This window comes from Ascaphus truei, unplaced genomic scaffold (assembly GCF_040206685.1).
Source record: "Ascaphus truei isolate aAscTru1 unplaced genomic scaffold, aAscTru1.hap1 HAP1_SCAFFOLD_480, whole genome shotgun sequence".
In the NCBI taxonomy this organism is placed as follows: domain Eukaryota; kingdom Metazoa; phylum Chordata; class Amphibia; order Anura; family Ascaphidae; genus Ascaphus; species Ascaphus truei.
Window position 1 is genome coordinate 244,173 of NW_027456811.1, and position 14,453 is coordinate 258,625.

The 14,453-nt window shown below is 44.4% G+C and overlaps 1 long non-coding RNA gene across 1 annotated transcript; it reads left to right on the plus strand.

Moving 5' to 3' along the window:
* Positions 1-6,139: 6,139 nt before the first annotated feature.
* On the plus strand, positions 6,140-10,157 carry LOC142484952 (uncharacterized). Its single transcript, XR_012798310.1, has 4 exons — positions 6,140-6,238; positions 6,331-6,608; positions 7,790-7,909; positions 10,060-10,157. It is a non-coding gene; the product is annotated as an uncharacterized LOC142484952 (long non-coding RNA).
* Positions 10,158-14,453: the final 4,296 nt, after the last annotated feature.

The window sequence follows — 14,453 nt, forward strand, 5'->3', positions numbered from 1 at the left end:
AGTGAGTGATAAAGGGAGAGAGAAAGGGGGAGAGAATGAGCTCTTAAAACAGGACTGCTTTAATGTTTTTAAAGCCTAAGAAATCAGATCAACATACACTGAAAATGAAGGATTTTTTAAAACCGATCGAATTGGCAGAACCAGACTGAAACAGCTTCGTACAAGGCCTTTTTAGATACAGATTGGACATGCGAGAAGGGCTTGCAGCATAGCAAACCATGCCAATTCGCATCTAGAGTGCTCTTTCGAAGTGATTTGTCTCACTTCAGAGTTTCTAGACTAGGCCGCAAAATCCTTTACGGTGTACAGGAAAAAAGAGACATAAAATACCAAGTCTATTTCAAAACAATGAATGCAACTTAAAGACTCAACATATCTGGCTGATGAATGCAAGGGTTAAACCTGGGAATACTATATTTTCAGTGTGACATGACCCTATTAAGATGCATTTCTCAAGGTTTACAAGTTACTGTATGGTTATTTTGCTGTTTAAAGTTTTTCTACCTTTTTTTGTTTAATTTCTTGAAATTACCTATGTACTGGTAGGAAGATAAATGTTTGAACAGGGGTTCTCAACTCCAGTACTCAAGCCTGTCCAACAGGTCAGGTTTTCAGGATATCCCACCTTAAGCACATGTGGTTCCATCAGGGGCTCAGTTTTCAACCAAGCCTCTGATTGAGCCAAGATATATGACACATATTACTAATGCAGGAATAAGTCATCAGAAATAGGCCCCTTGTTCAAAACAATATAACCATTTTCTCCTGGGATGTTGGAAGCATTAATATGCCTGATGACGCCATATGCTGGGCACAATGACCGAGATAGCAGCTGAGAGAAAGAGCAGAGAATGTAATAGTGTTTAAAATTGTTTCCCAATAGCTCAGATATAGCGATCAGTGAAAGAACAGTGTCCCATCAGCCGTGGCTGGACTGGATGTCTTGCTCACAAGTGCTATGTAATGTGGAAAAATGTTGCACACCAAAAATCAAAATAAATCTGAGATACTAATACCAGTGGGAGTCCGAGTGAAAAAATGGAGAGAAGGGAGAGTGAGAGAGAAGGGAGCGAGAAGGGAGTGGGAGAGGGAGAAGAGGTAGAGAGAGGTGATTAAAGATTGATTAGTTTGAGTCAGGGGAAGTGAGGCAAGGGTCATATAGAAGGAGATAAAGGGGGAGTGAGTGATAAAGGGAGAGAGAAAAGTTGAGAGATAAAGGGGGAGAGAATGAGCACTAAAAACAGGACTGCTATAACGTCTTGAAAGCCTAAGAAATCAGATCAACATACATAGACCTGAAAATGGAGGATTTTTTAAACCGATCGAATTGGCAGAACCAGACTGAAACAGCTTCTTATCAGCCGTCTACCACTGAGATGTATATTCTTTCAGTGGTAGAGAATGTATCATACCCTCCATTAGCAGTGTCTGATTACAATGGCTGCAGTGAAAGAAGTTAGGGTTAGGGTATCCTGAAAACCTGGCCTGTTTGCGGCTCTCGAGGACTGGAACTGTGCCCTCCCCTAGGTCATGCTTATAGTGCCAGCAACGCGACTGGCGAAGTGACGGGTGACGTCACCTGCGAAAGTTATAATTTAACTTTCGGGGATGTCGCTGGCGACATGGGCATTGATTGGTTCAGAGGCTGTCACATGTGGCGACAGCCTCTGAAAAATCTGATTTCCCCAGCTCCAAATTTTGAGTCGCCAGCGTTACTCCCGTCGCGTCGCACTTACTATAAGCGCTGCCTAACTGGGATGTATACTGAATGCCTGGATGTGTTCTCTGACACATTTGTACAGCAGAGAAATGTGCCAGACTCTCAACTGTGGCAAAGCTGATAGTATACTCAGGACTGCGTGCAGTAAAAATTGATCACATAATAGCAACTATTGGGAGTCCCCTGGTTGTTGATGACATCATGAGCGCTATCCTGAGTGTCATAGAATGCTGAAATATATCCAAAGCTATGTATCCAATAAATTGAGCAGAAAGATAGGGGAAACTGTCCAAGCATTGCTGGAGTCAGAGGTAATATGGACCGCAGCCAGTTTGTTCAACTATCTGGGCTGTGGAAATACCAGATGGGTAGTGTAGGGTGGCTGTGCACTGTAGAACCCTAAACACAGTAGTGCCACTGTTGGTCGCTGTCATCGCTGACGTAGTTACTTTGGTGGAACATATGCTGTGAAGTATGTATATACAATTATACCAAGGTACAAAAATAGGAGAATGAGAAAAGGAACATAGAGTAGTACGTCTTTGGCTAAGAGAAGAAGAAACCACTTGATTGTCTCTCTCTCTCTCTCTCTCTCTCTTTTTATATATATATAAAAATATAAAAAAGTGTAAAATGGGGGGGTTTGCGAGGTGTGAAATAGGCCTTGCAACACTACCATTTGAGTAAAAGTTGTGCCCTAAAAAAAATGTCATGGTAGGTGTGCTATGGGGTAGGGAGGGGGGCCTGATCCTTGCATTTGTCCTGGGCCCCAAGATTTCTGCTGGCGGCCCTACTGACAAGGGATTCCTCAAATTGGGCCCAGCAGAAGCTACTTCCCAAGCAAGCAATTGCCTTTTTATATTATTTGTTCTGCTTTTTACTATTATCAGTATATATATGTAACATCGCCAAAAGAAGGGTCGTGCGGTCACTGCTGTATTTCATCTCCTGTCTGCACCGCTGATAAGAGGCATAGAGGAATTTGTGAGGGCGGACCCTCGCTCTCGCAGAGGGGAGGGGTTTGATGTCTGTCTGTGTGTGTGTGTGTGTGTGAGAGGGAGAGAGAGAGTGTGTGTGTAAGAGGGAGAGTGTGTGTGTGTGTGTGTGTGTGTGTGTGTGTGTGTGTGTGTGTGTGTGTGTGTGTGTGTGTGTGTGTGTGTGTGTGTGTGTGTGTGTGTGTGTGTGTGTGTGTGTGTCACCCACCCTGTTTCCCTCTGTATCACTTTCTGTCGCCCTCTGTCTCACTTTCTGTCACCCTCTGTCTCACTTTCTGTCACCCTCTGTTTCCCCCTGTCACCCTCTGTCTCACCCTGTCACCCTCTGTCTCACCCTGTCACCCTGTGTCACACCATGTCACCCATTTTCTCCCTGTCAACCTCTGTATCTCTCGGTATCACCCTGTCATTCTCTGTCTCACCCTGTCACCCTCTGCCTCACCCTGTCACCCTCTGCCTCACCCTGTCACCCTCTGCCTCACCCTATCTCACACACTCTCTGTGTCTCACACACTCTCTGTGTCTCACACACTCTCTGTGTCTCACACACTCTCTGTGTCACACACACACGCACACTCTCTCTGTGTCACACACACACTCTTAACAAGGACTAATTGTAGTATAATGTAATACAATAAATAAACATGTCAAAAACTAATGTTGTTCTTACTAGGAATTTATTCAATTTTTTTTAAAGCGGGCCTGGGGCGGGGCTAGGTGATGAGTAGATTTTTTTGTTCAGCGAGTAGATTTTTGGGTGATTTGTCAACCACAATATATATATATATATATATATATATATATATATATATATATATATATATATATATGTAAGGGGGCCACTCCCGGCTTCCCTGATGTTCCTTTGCCCCTTGCCTTACCCCTGTGGCAGTGGGGGAAGGGGATGGCGACTTTTCCCAGTTGGCGCCGCTATCTGTGCCGGCGCCGTCGGGGGCCCTGATGCTCGAGCATGCGCAGATAGCCACAGCGGCCATGTTGTGTTTGGTGCGAGGTTCGCGCAATACGCAGAGGTTGGCAAGGGTAGTGGTGGCCATTACAAGTGTACAGGAGATCTGGTAGGTTGCGCAGGTGCAGTTATGTGTAGCGGTGGCCACTACAGCTTTGCACAGGTGCAGTAGAGACCGCGCACACAGTCCCCATAGGAAAGAGGTTCTGAGTGGACTACATCCCCCAGCAGCCTCTGGTGAATGCCCTATGTTCCCTGTCACCTGCAACCAACCAGCCACTGAGACTTGCAGATTCTCTGCAGCAGGGAATTTGATACATTGTTTTGTGCAGTCAGGAAGCAGACTGGGAAGCACATGAGTGAGTGAGACTTAGGGGACAAAGGGGGAAAGAAGGTGGGCAGAGAGCTGCGAGATTCTGCCCTAGGCCAGAAATCCCCAGGCTAGAGTTGAGGCCCTGACTTCCCACTAGTGAGGGTGGGTGGTCACAGGGACAGGCCCTAGTACAGGAACCTGTCACTTTAGAGAGAGAGAGAAGTGAAGGAAGCAGAGACTGTCGCAGCACCATTACAGAGGTTTAGGATCAGACCTCTTCAAGCACAGCAGCAACCAACCGGGTGGGATCGCCCTGGAAGGTAACCCTGACGTATCTTCACCGTCGGATCCTTTGCGAAGTCTGTTTGCAGGTCCTAGCGCTGGAGCGCTCGGCAGGTAACATCCATAAGTGCACCAACTATAAATCAGTACATAGTGGCTGTGCAGTCACACACACACATACCTTACTTTGGGGGTGGGGTTGTGGTGTGGGGAGTTGGACATGGTGTGGGTACACGGTGAGGGGTTGCATCCTGCGAGACACGTGAGTTACTGTGTCTCCTAGAAGAGAGACACTTAATGTATGACATGCATAGTTATGTTACTGTTAGAAAAGTCACTGTTCTTTTATATGCTGTGTGCGTGATATTATATTATTGTCCTGTGAGGAACAACTCCCGCTCTGCTTGGAGCCATCACAGGTGGAGGCACTGCACCATATAGTATTGTTCAGGAGGATACACCCCAGGCTCTCATTGGCGGAGGCTCAGGCCTCCTGTGAGCCTCACAGGTAAAGCACCACACTGGGTAATACATATAGCTCCCCTCACATGCACCCTATCTGCGATATGGAATATGGGTTACATATATATATATATATATATATATATATATAGTACCGACACACTTTATTCGAGTGTGGCCGGTACCGCAAGCCGGGAGATTTCCCGGCTTGCTAGTGGCCGCCCCTCGGCGTGATGACGCGCGGTCACGCGTCTTCGGGAGCGTGCGCCCCCTGCACGCGCGTCCAGGGGCTCCCCGAGGGAGCCCTGGTGTCCCGCGATCGCGGGACAGCGGCAGGGGGTTCCGGGGGACCCGGCGGACCCGGCAGCGGTAGGGAGAGCGCCCCGATCGGAGGGCGCTCTTCCGCTGCTTCGGCGCGCGCCCGTCACTCTCGGGCGCGCGCCAGGCTACTACTGCGGCCAAGAACGGGCAAATGCTCGAATAAACTTGGCCGCAGCAGTATATATATATATATATATATATACTTATTATTAGGCTATAACTGCAGCACTGATTATTGTGCTACCTAGTTCTTGTTGGTTCTTAATAGATTGCTATGAGGGATATTGTTATATGAACTTATGATATAATACACCTCATTTAGCAATCAGGACGCCACACTCCATATATTTTAGCACCCTCCCCATCAGTTACATATGTTGCTGGTACCATGGTTTTTTACCTCACTACTTCTTATTGGGACTCACACTGGTACTGTCATTTAGCGCATGAATATTTATTTTGTTCTAACAAAATTAACACAGTATAGGAAAATATGCATTTGTCAGAGGGAAAGGCCAATAATCTGGAGTCAGGTCACCCTAATGTATATTAAAAATAAACACAGGCCTGTCTGATACTCCCTGATATTATAAAGTAAAGAGGCCACTCTATAATAAATATTTACACAGGCCTTTTTAAGTCTGTCCCTAATAATCTGTAATCAGGAGGTCATTATAAGTGTTAAACAGTAGTGGTACTGTGATATTAAAGTGACAATCCCATACAAGTTTAATTCAGCCCAAATCCACACAATAATGTTAATAAATGCATTATAAATATCACACGACCATATGTATACTGGCTTAGTTCATGGCTGTGTTATTACATCATTACATGTGTAATTAAATCCGTGACATTCTCAGGCTCCCCCCTTCTGTGACAATCATACAGCCGGGCCGTTACATTGCAACACACTAATCCCGCCCCTAGTGACATCATGTGATCAGTAACCAGTCAGAGAAGCTAGCAGGCAAAGAACTACATTTCCCACAATGCACCTCGTGGAGTGTGGCTAGCAGCTACACATTCTCTCACTAGTTTGTCTCCTGCGAGCTTCCGTACACCGCGTCTTGTAGTGGGGCGTGGACATGTGTAAACTTCAATGGTGGGAAAATGAGACAGTTTTAGCTGCTAGCTGAGCAGTGGTACAGCGCTCTGTAGAAGGCGCTCTCAGTCGGGTGAGTGATTTTTCAATGTGTGTGTTTATTTCATTTCTCATTTTACTTTCACTTTAAGTACTGCATGCTTACTTTTTTCTTTGGGCATTTAGGGAGTTAAGTGCTCTGTGAGCCGATTCCTCCATTGAAGGAGGAGCTATGAGGCCAACCTATCACAGCTACTGTACCATCTTCAGTTGCTTTCAGTACACTGATTAATCCACGGCACAGAATATGCAACTTCAAATACATCTATCAACTGTCTATATGTTAAGCCCCCGGACAAAGCATTTGGTGAAACAAGCAAGTCAGGGCTTGTCTGTCTCATCTAGGATGTGGTGGTGATCTCAGCTATCACTCTGCTGGACACTTTGCTGTACACTCAGGACTGGTTAAGTACTTTTGCTACCTATTTTGGCTTGTTAGTTATATCTGCCAATTTTTTGCTCATCTGTGTGTTTCATATCTATAGGCTTGGATCATATTACTAACTTATATAATTAACTTATTCATTTCCTTGCTTGTTAGTTATACACTAGTTTCATACAAGCACTTCACACAGGGGGCTTCAACTTAGGTAGTACTTGACCAGCCGGTCTGAGTGTTCTCATTTCCATATATTTCTTGCCTCTACACTTTATTTACACACTTTGTACTTATTACTGCAGTGTAGCATTTTTCCCCACACCTTAAGGTTCAGTTTATAACAGCTTTGTAGGTCACCACTGCTCCTCATTTTAACCATTTATGTGTATGTGATTAATAAACCTTTATTGATACAATTTGTGTATGTTAGAGTGCTATTCAGGGGATTCTTTTTTTCTGTGTTAGTTTTCATATATATGTGTGTGTGTGTGTGTGTGTGTGTGTGTGTGTGTGTGTGTATATATTTATGTGTGTGTGTGACCTTGGGCAAGTCACTTCATATCCTCTGTGCCTCAGGCACCAATGTCATAGATTGTAAGCTCTATGGGGCAGGGACTTGTGTCTGCAAAATGTCTCTGTATAGCGCTACGTAAAACTAGCAGCGCTTTAAAAGAACATGCTGTTATTATTATTATATATAAATGTGTATGTATTTATTTATATAGCACTATTAATGTATATAGCGTTTCACAGTAGTAATACATGTGAAAATCCTATAAATAACAAATACAAATATCAGGTCATGGGAATAAGTGATTTGGACATAAAAGTAACATTTCGGAAGTGTGGACAACTAATACATCTTGTAGATTGCCTTTACAGTGTGATGTCATTGATTCAGTAGATTGTGTGCAGACCAGGACTGCAGTACAGTGTCACTCACATGGATGACTTGCGTGGTAGAAGCTCAAGAACAAGGATGTCAAACTCCAGTCCTCGAGGGCAGCAAACAGGCCAGGTTTTCAGGATATCCCTACTGAAAACCTGGCCTGTTTGGGACCCTCGAGGACTGGAGTTTGACATGCATGCTCTAGACGGAGCACAGCTGTGGGTGGGAGGTGGATTTGCTTTGCATCAAATGGTTTGGAGCAAGGTTTATTGTATGTATTATCATAATAACAATGCAATGCTTAACTTTTATTTCAGGAGGGATGACTGCAGAACAGAAGTGAATATTGAAGCCATGTGTTCCTTTTCTTGCAAAAGAGAAAATTTGAAGGACAGTTGAACAGAATGAAAATTACTACACAGAGACAGATAAGCAATGTGTATATTTCTCATTTACCATTTAGTATTTGTCGTTTTATTGACTCCACACAATCCGGCTGCTACGGGTTTCACATTGAACATTTTCATCTCTACTCTACCCCTTCCTGTGATCTGAACCATGCAAGTTTTCATTGATTCAATACATCATGAGTAGAGTGTGGCTACAGTATGAAGTAAAGACCCAAGGACCACATCTACTACCATTCATAACAAGAACATGTGCAGTAGCGCACAGCTGCAGTTCTATGTGATTGTTATGAAAGGTTGAGGTGGTTCAATTCTATGAATCTGGAGTGGGATGGATCCTGTTTGCATCACATGGTTTCATCTAGGCCAGTAGATTATATAACTCTCAGTACAGGTTACACATGGCATCAGTATTAGTGATGTAAAGAGGAGGAAAGCTTCAATGTGGAGAACAAAGCCAAGTAATGTTGAAGTTACTCCTTTTACCATTTACTTGGTCAGTCTGTACTGTCTACTCCCCACACAGCTGCTAAGGGTCTTCCATTTTAAATACTTTCACCTCCTATTCTGCACTGCTTTGCTGCCCATTATTTAGAGATGCGTTCCAGTCATGTTTACCACTCTGAATCTCTCTGCAGTCATTGATTCAGCACATCATGGGTAGAGCATGGCTACAGATACAGAAAGCTTTTATTATTTTACCGGCTGATCATCCATAATATTGCATTAAAACATAGAATATCACTTAATTTCCAAAAGATTCAGTGATGCTGATAATGCAGAATCTCACAACATTTCCCATCATAATGCCATAATGCACCAGAGGAAGAAATAATCCTTGCTATATCTGTACATTGTGTGACGTATTACCTCCATGACCATTGATAGCAAGTACATCTTCTGTATAGAGCGGCTGTGTTATGATGCAGTTATTGATCATCATTGACATAATCACAAGAATCTTATGCAAAGGGAAATTGTCCGCAGCGAAGTGAGATGTGTGCCTGTTTTAAGTCCTCCAGCTTAACGCCCCTACACCTCCCACTACACAGGCATACTTACTTATGCATACACTGACATCTGGCATACCTACACACACCCCAGGGCCACTTCCTTCCCCTGATGTCAGGGAGAGGATGGGCATGCAGAGTGCAGTAAGTCTCCACGTTACTCTGGCCAACAGTCTTGGCCTACCCCCAGCATCTGTCACCCACAACATCTGTTCCCTCCTTGTAAAGTGCTGAACTATCTCACCTGGGTCAGTGCTATAGCTGATCACAGTGCCCGATCATGATGTCACTGTGACAGGCAGCAGTGCAGATTGACCGGTCAATCAATGCAGTGCCGCACCATATGCACTAAATGAGATTTCCGTGCCCCCTGTCAGGTTACTCCCTGGGCAGTGACCCTGCTCACCCCCTCCCCTAGTTCCACCTCTGACCACAATTATCTCTCTTGGAGAGTGTAGCAAATTGGTGTTGGGGGAATCTCACCTCTGCCATGCATGGTCACAATCTGGGCACAGGACCCAAATAGTGGGCAATGTGGCACTTCTTACAGTAGAGAATAAGTAACTATATTCTTTACTTGTGTATTAAGGACCTTATTTGCATTAAAATTCAGTCCCCATGGAACCAAGACTTTCTGGCTTACTGAACAAAGTGGAATTATTTCGTAGAGGGTGGAGAATTGTATTTTATCTGAAATTACCCCCTCTGCACAAAATACAAACAATTATACACATACACGTACCTTGTGGAAGTTGTTGCCCTCTATCTTCCTGTGGTCTCTCCCTGTTTCTCACCGTGCCTCCTCCCATTTCCTTGCACCTCTGCGTCTCCGCATATATCCCTATACTCAGAGCCGGCTCCGGTCAGTGACATGGGATGCCCAAATATGAGCATATCCATACATGGGCATCCATGCCACTGACCGGAGCCCACTCTGTTGCGGATATGGAGAGAGACTGGGAGATTTACATCCCCTTATAATTCAGATGGTGCATAGTACCGGCACGTATTGTTTTACCGTTACTGTGTACCTTCCTACTTTCACACTGGTACAGTATGTGCTGCAGTGGGACTGAGAGGGATATATTGGTAACACATAGTTATTGTTGGGGGAATTCAATCCATTTTGAAAATAGTAATGAAATGTTTTTTACTTTTCTTTTTTTTCAGTAATGAAGAATGAAACATTTCTGTTAAAATTGAATTGGAGGTGAACTGGATTCATCATCAACTCTGCACCAGTGTGAATTGATGTTCTTTAATGTTCTGATAAGGTACATGCAATATCTCTTCCTCAACCCCTACACCACTCTCTGCCTCTTGCCTCTCTCTCTCCACCTCCCTGCTAAGCGTATTAACCCATCTAATGTAATCCACATTCCATGTCTCACTTTACTCTTCACTTCTCACGTGCCCTCTGGAATGTCTGCTCTCTGACTAACAAGGTCTATTTGTACATGACCTCTTCTGCTCTCATCATCCACCACTTCTCATTCCCCTCACCCCTGTCCTACTCGATACCTCAGCTTAATTGAACTCTCTCCTCTGACATCTACCCTTATCTCTAACCTCTCCTCACTTTCTGCTTAAACTAACTATCTTGTTAACTTTTACAATGCTATCATCTCCTCCTCCTCCCTCCTCCCTCCTCCATTATATATTTATATGCCCCTTCTAGGCTCTGACACACTCATCCCTCTAAGGCCATGATTATCATGGGCACATGCTTGGTCATCCACAGTGCATGCGAGCGATGCAGAGCCGCCTCGGACCTCAGTGCAGGGATTGCTGCATACCCCAGCATCTGTCACCCACAAACAATACACACACTAATACTCCCCACAATACACACTATAATACCTCCTCAATACTAATCTCCCCAATAATATTATAGCTCCAAACACAATATACACAACACCCTTACACAAGATACACAATCTAGTACTCTCCTCTGCACCTCTACACACAATATAATACTCCCACACACACAATATACACACTACCCTCCTACCCCCATAAAATACAACCAATAATACACACACACTTTGTGGATGTTGGGACCAGCTCCCGGCATGCACCAGTGAAAGAGAGAGGCCAGCAGAAGCTCGGAAGAACTCCCTCTCTCCATCCGTGCCTCCCTCCGTTTCCCATCTTCTCCCTGTCTCTCTCCCTCCCTTTCCTTGCATCTCCCTGCGTCTTTACGTATACCCAGTCAGTGACGGCTCTGGTCACGTGATGCCTTAATATGGGCTTATCCATATATGTTCATCCACGTCACTAATGTGATGCCCGCACTGTTGCGGAGCTGGTACTTACGACGCGCACTTATTGTTTTATCAGTACTGCGTACCTGACTCTACCGGCCTACTTTCAACACTAGTACAATATGTGCTTCACTACGAGTGAGTGGGGAATATTGGCATCACACAGTCACTGTTGAATATGCCATTCAATCCATTTTGAAAATAGTAATGCAATGTGGTTTTGTTTTGTTTGCTTTTTGCAGTAATGAAGAATGGAAAAGTTATATTAAAATTAAATTGGAGGGGAACTGGATTCAGCATTTCATCATGAACTCTGCACTTGTGAGAATTTACCTTCTTGAATGCCCTGACAGGTACACGCAACTTTAAGACTATAATCTGCTGTGCAAGCTTTCGTGCTATACCTCCCCCTCAGGTTTTGATTTATACATTTGCTCCCTCAAGTCATGTCCTCTAATATTTGAAAGCTCTCTCCTAGCATTTTCTCTCTACCACAGAACATCATCCCAATGTAACCTCTCTCTTGTTCTCTCTGCTTGCTGTTTCCTCACTCCTCTGTTAAACTTTTCTAATTTCTCTAACTTCCACACTCCTGCTTTTATCCACATGTTCTCCTCTTTCCTTCCCCTACCTTTGCATGTGTCTACACACTGCACCATTTGTACAGACCTCTATTGCAGCTATTTCTGCACTGCTCAATGAAAAGCACTCATGTACATCCTATTCTCTGCGCCCCCTCTCTCTCTGCGCCCCCTCTCTCTCTGCGCCCCCTCTCTCTCTGCGCCCCCTCTCTCTCTGCGCCCCCTCTCTCTCTGCGCCCCCTCTCTCTCTGCGCCCCCTCTCTCTCTGCGCCCCCTCTCTCTCTGCGCCCCCTCTCTCTCTGCGCCCCCTCTCTCTCTGCGCCCCCTCTCTCTCTGCGCCTATCTGTCTCATTCTCTCTACGTCCCTCTCTCTCTACATAGAGCTATCTCTGTCTCTCTCTACACCTATCTCTGTGTCTCCTTCTATGTTTGCTGATGTGTGGGATATCTCTTATAATCTTGAACCTGCTCATATACACATCGGGTCTCCCTGCCTCTGCCTCCCTGCTAAGAGTGTTAACCTATCTAATGTAATCCACATTCCTTTCCTTACTTTTCTCTTCCCTTCTCCTATGCCCTCTGGAATGTCCGTTCTCTGACTAACAAGGCTCTAGTTGTACATGACCTCTTCTGCTCTCATCATTCACAATCAGTCATTCCCCTCACCCCATCTTACCTGTCCCACTGATTTTCCTCTGCTTAATTAAACTCTCCTCTGACATCTACTCTAACCTCTCTGCTCTCTCTCTCTCTTTCTGCTTAAACTGACAATCTTATTAACTCTTACAATGCTATCCTCTATATGCCCCTTCAAGCTCTGACACACTCGTCCCTCTAACCCACACCCTTGGCTAAATTCCCAAACATGTTCATCACACTTCCACTCACTGTTCTTAATGCCTATGAAGGAAATCTCACACTTGATGTTTGATTTTTCTACAGTAAAAATGTCTCCAGTCCTGTATAAAGCTGCTCTCTGGGGCCAAACCACACTACTTTTTTTTCCACATTCATCAACACACAAATTTAATTTACGCTGTCTTTTTTCCCCTGTATTTGACTCCCTCCACTAACCTTCTTCTCACACTTGCCATCCTTCCTTCACTTCTCCTCAAGCATTTGACTACTTCAGAGGCAAGGTGGATGCCACCCACAAGGAGATTCCTTCTGTCCCTTCCCCCTTCTCTCCTTCTACCTAATTCTCCTTCTGCATTTGACTCTTTTTCTTCTCTTACAGAGCTGGAAGCAAATCATCTTCTCTTCTCCCTCTACCACATGCCCTCTAGATCGTATCCCCTCACACCTTACTGCATCTCTTAGTCCCCACTCTCACCCACATCTTCAATTCCTCCCTATTCTCTGGCTCTTTACCCTCTTACTTTAAGCCTGTAGTGGTCACCCTTTTCTCAGAAACAACCTACACCCTATGTGCCTTACTAACTACCGCCCTATATCCCTCCTGCTGTTTGTCTCCTAATTGCTAGAATGTCAACATTCTTAAATCACATGCCCTCCTGGATCCTTTACAACCTGCCTTTCGTACAGCTCGTTCTACAGACTGTGCTTAAAGCAAATTCCCAAGGTCACTTTTCCCTACTAATCCTACTTGATCTATCTGCTGCGTTTGATGCTCTCAATCACTCTCCTCCTTCATATTCTAAACTCTCTCTTGGTATCCGTAACACAGTTCTATCCTGGTTTTCATCATAACTTTCCTGTCACACATTCTCCATCTCTGTTGCTAACATGTCTTCGTCTTCTATTGATCTGTCTGTGGGTATACATCAGGGCTCTGTTCTGAGATCTCTCTTTCTCTCTACATACTATCATTTGGTGACCTCATCAACTCTTTGTGACAATCCTATAAATAACAAATACAAATATCAGGTCATGGGAATAAGTGATTTGGACATAAAAGTAACATTTCGGAAGTGTGGACAACTAATACATCTTGTAGATTGCCTTTACAGTGTGATGTCATTGATTCAGTAGATTGTGTGCAGACCAGGACTGCAGTACAGTGTCACTCACATGGATGACTTGCGTGGTAGAAGCTCAAGAACAAGGATGTCAAACTCCAGTCCTCGAGGGCAGCAAACAGGCCAGGTTTTCAGGATATCCCTACTGAAAACCTGGCCTGTTTGGGACCCTCGAGGACTGGAGTTTGACATGCATGCTCTAGAAGGAGCACAGCTGTGGGTGGGAGGTGGATTTGCTTTGCATCAAATGGTTTGGAGCAAGGTTTATTGTATGTATTATCATAATAACAATACAATGCTTAACTTTTATTTCAGGAGGGATGACTGCAGAACAGAAGTGAATATTGAAGCCATGTGTTCCTTTTCTTGCAAAAGAGAAAATTTGAAGGACAGTTGAAGAGAAGGAAAATTACTACACAGAGACAGATAAGCAATGTGTATATTTCTCATTTACCATTTAGTATTTGTCGTTTTATTGACTCCACACAATCCGGCTGCTACGGGTTTCACATTGAATATTTTCATCTCTACTCTACCCCTTCCTGTGATCTGAACCATGCAAGTTTTCGTTGATTCAATACATCATGAGTAGAGGGTGGCTACAGTATGAAGTAAAGACCCAAGGACCACATCTACTACCATTCATAACAAGAACATGTGCAGTAGCGCACAGCTGCAGTTCTATGTGATTGTTATGAAAGGTTGAGGTGGTTCAATTCTATGAATCTGGAGTGGGATGG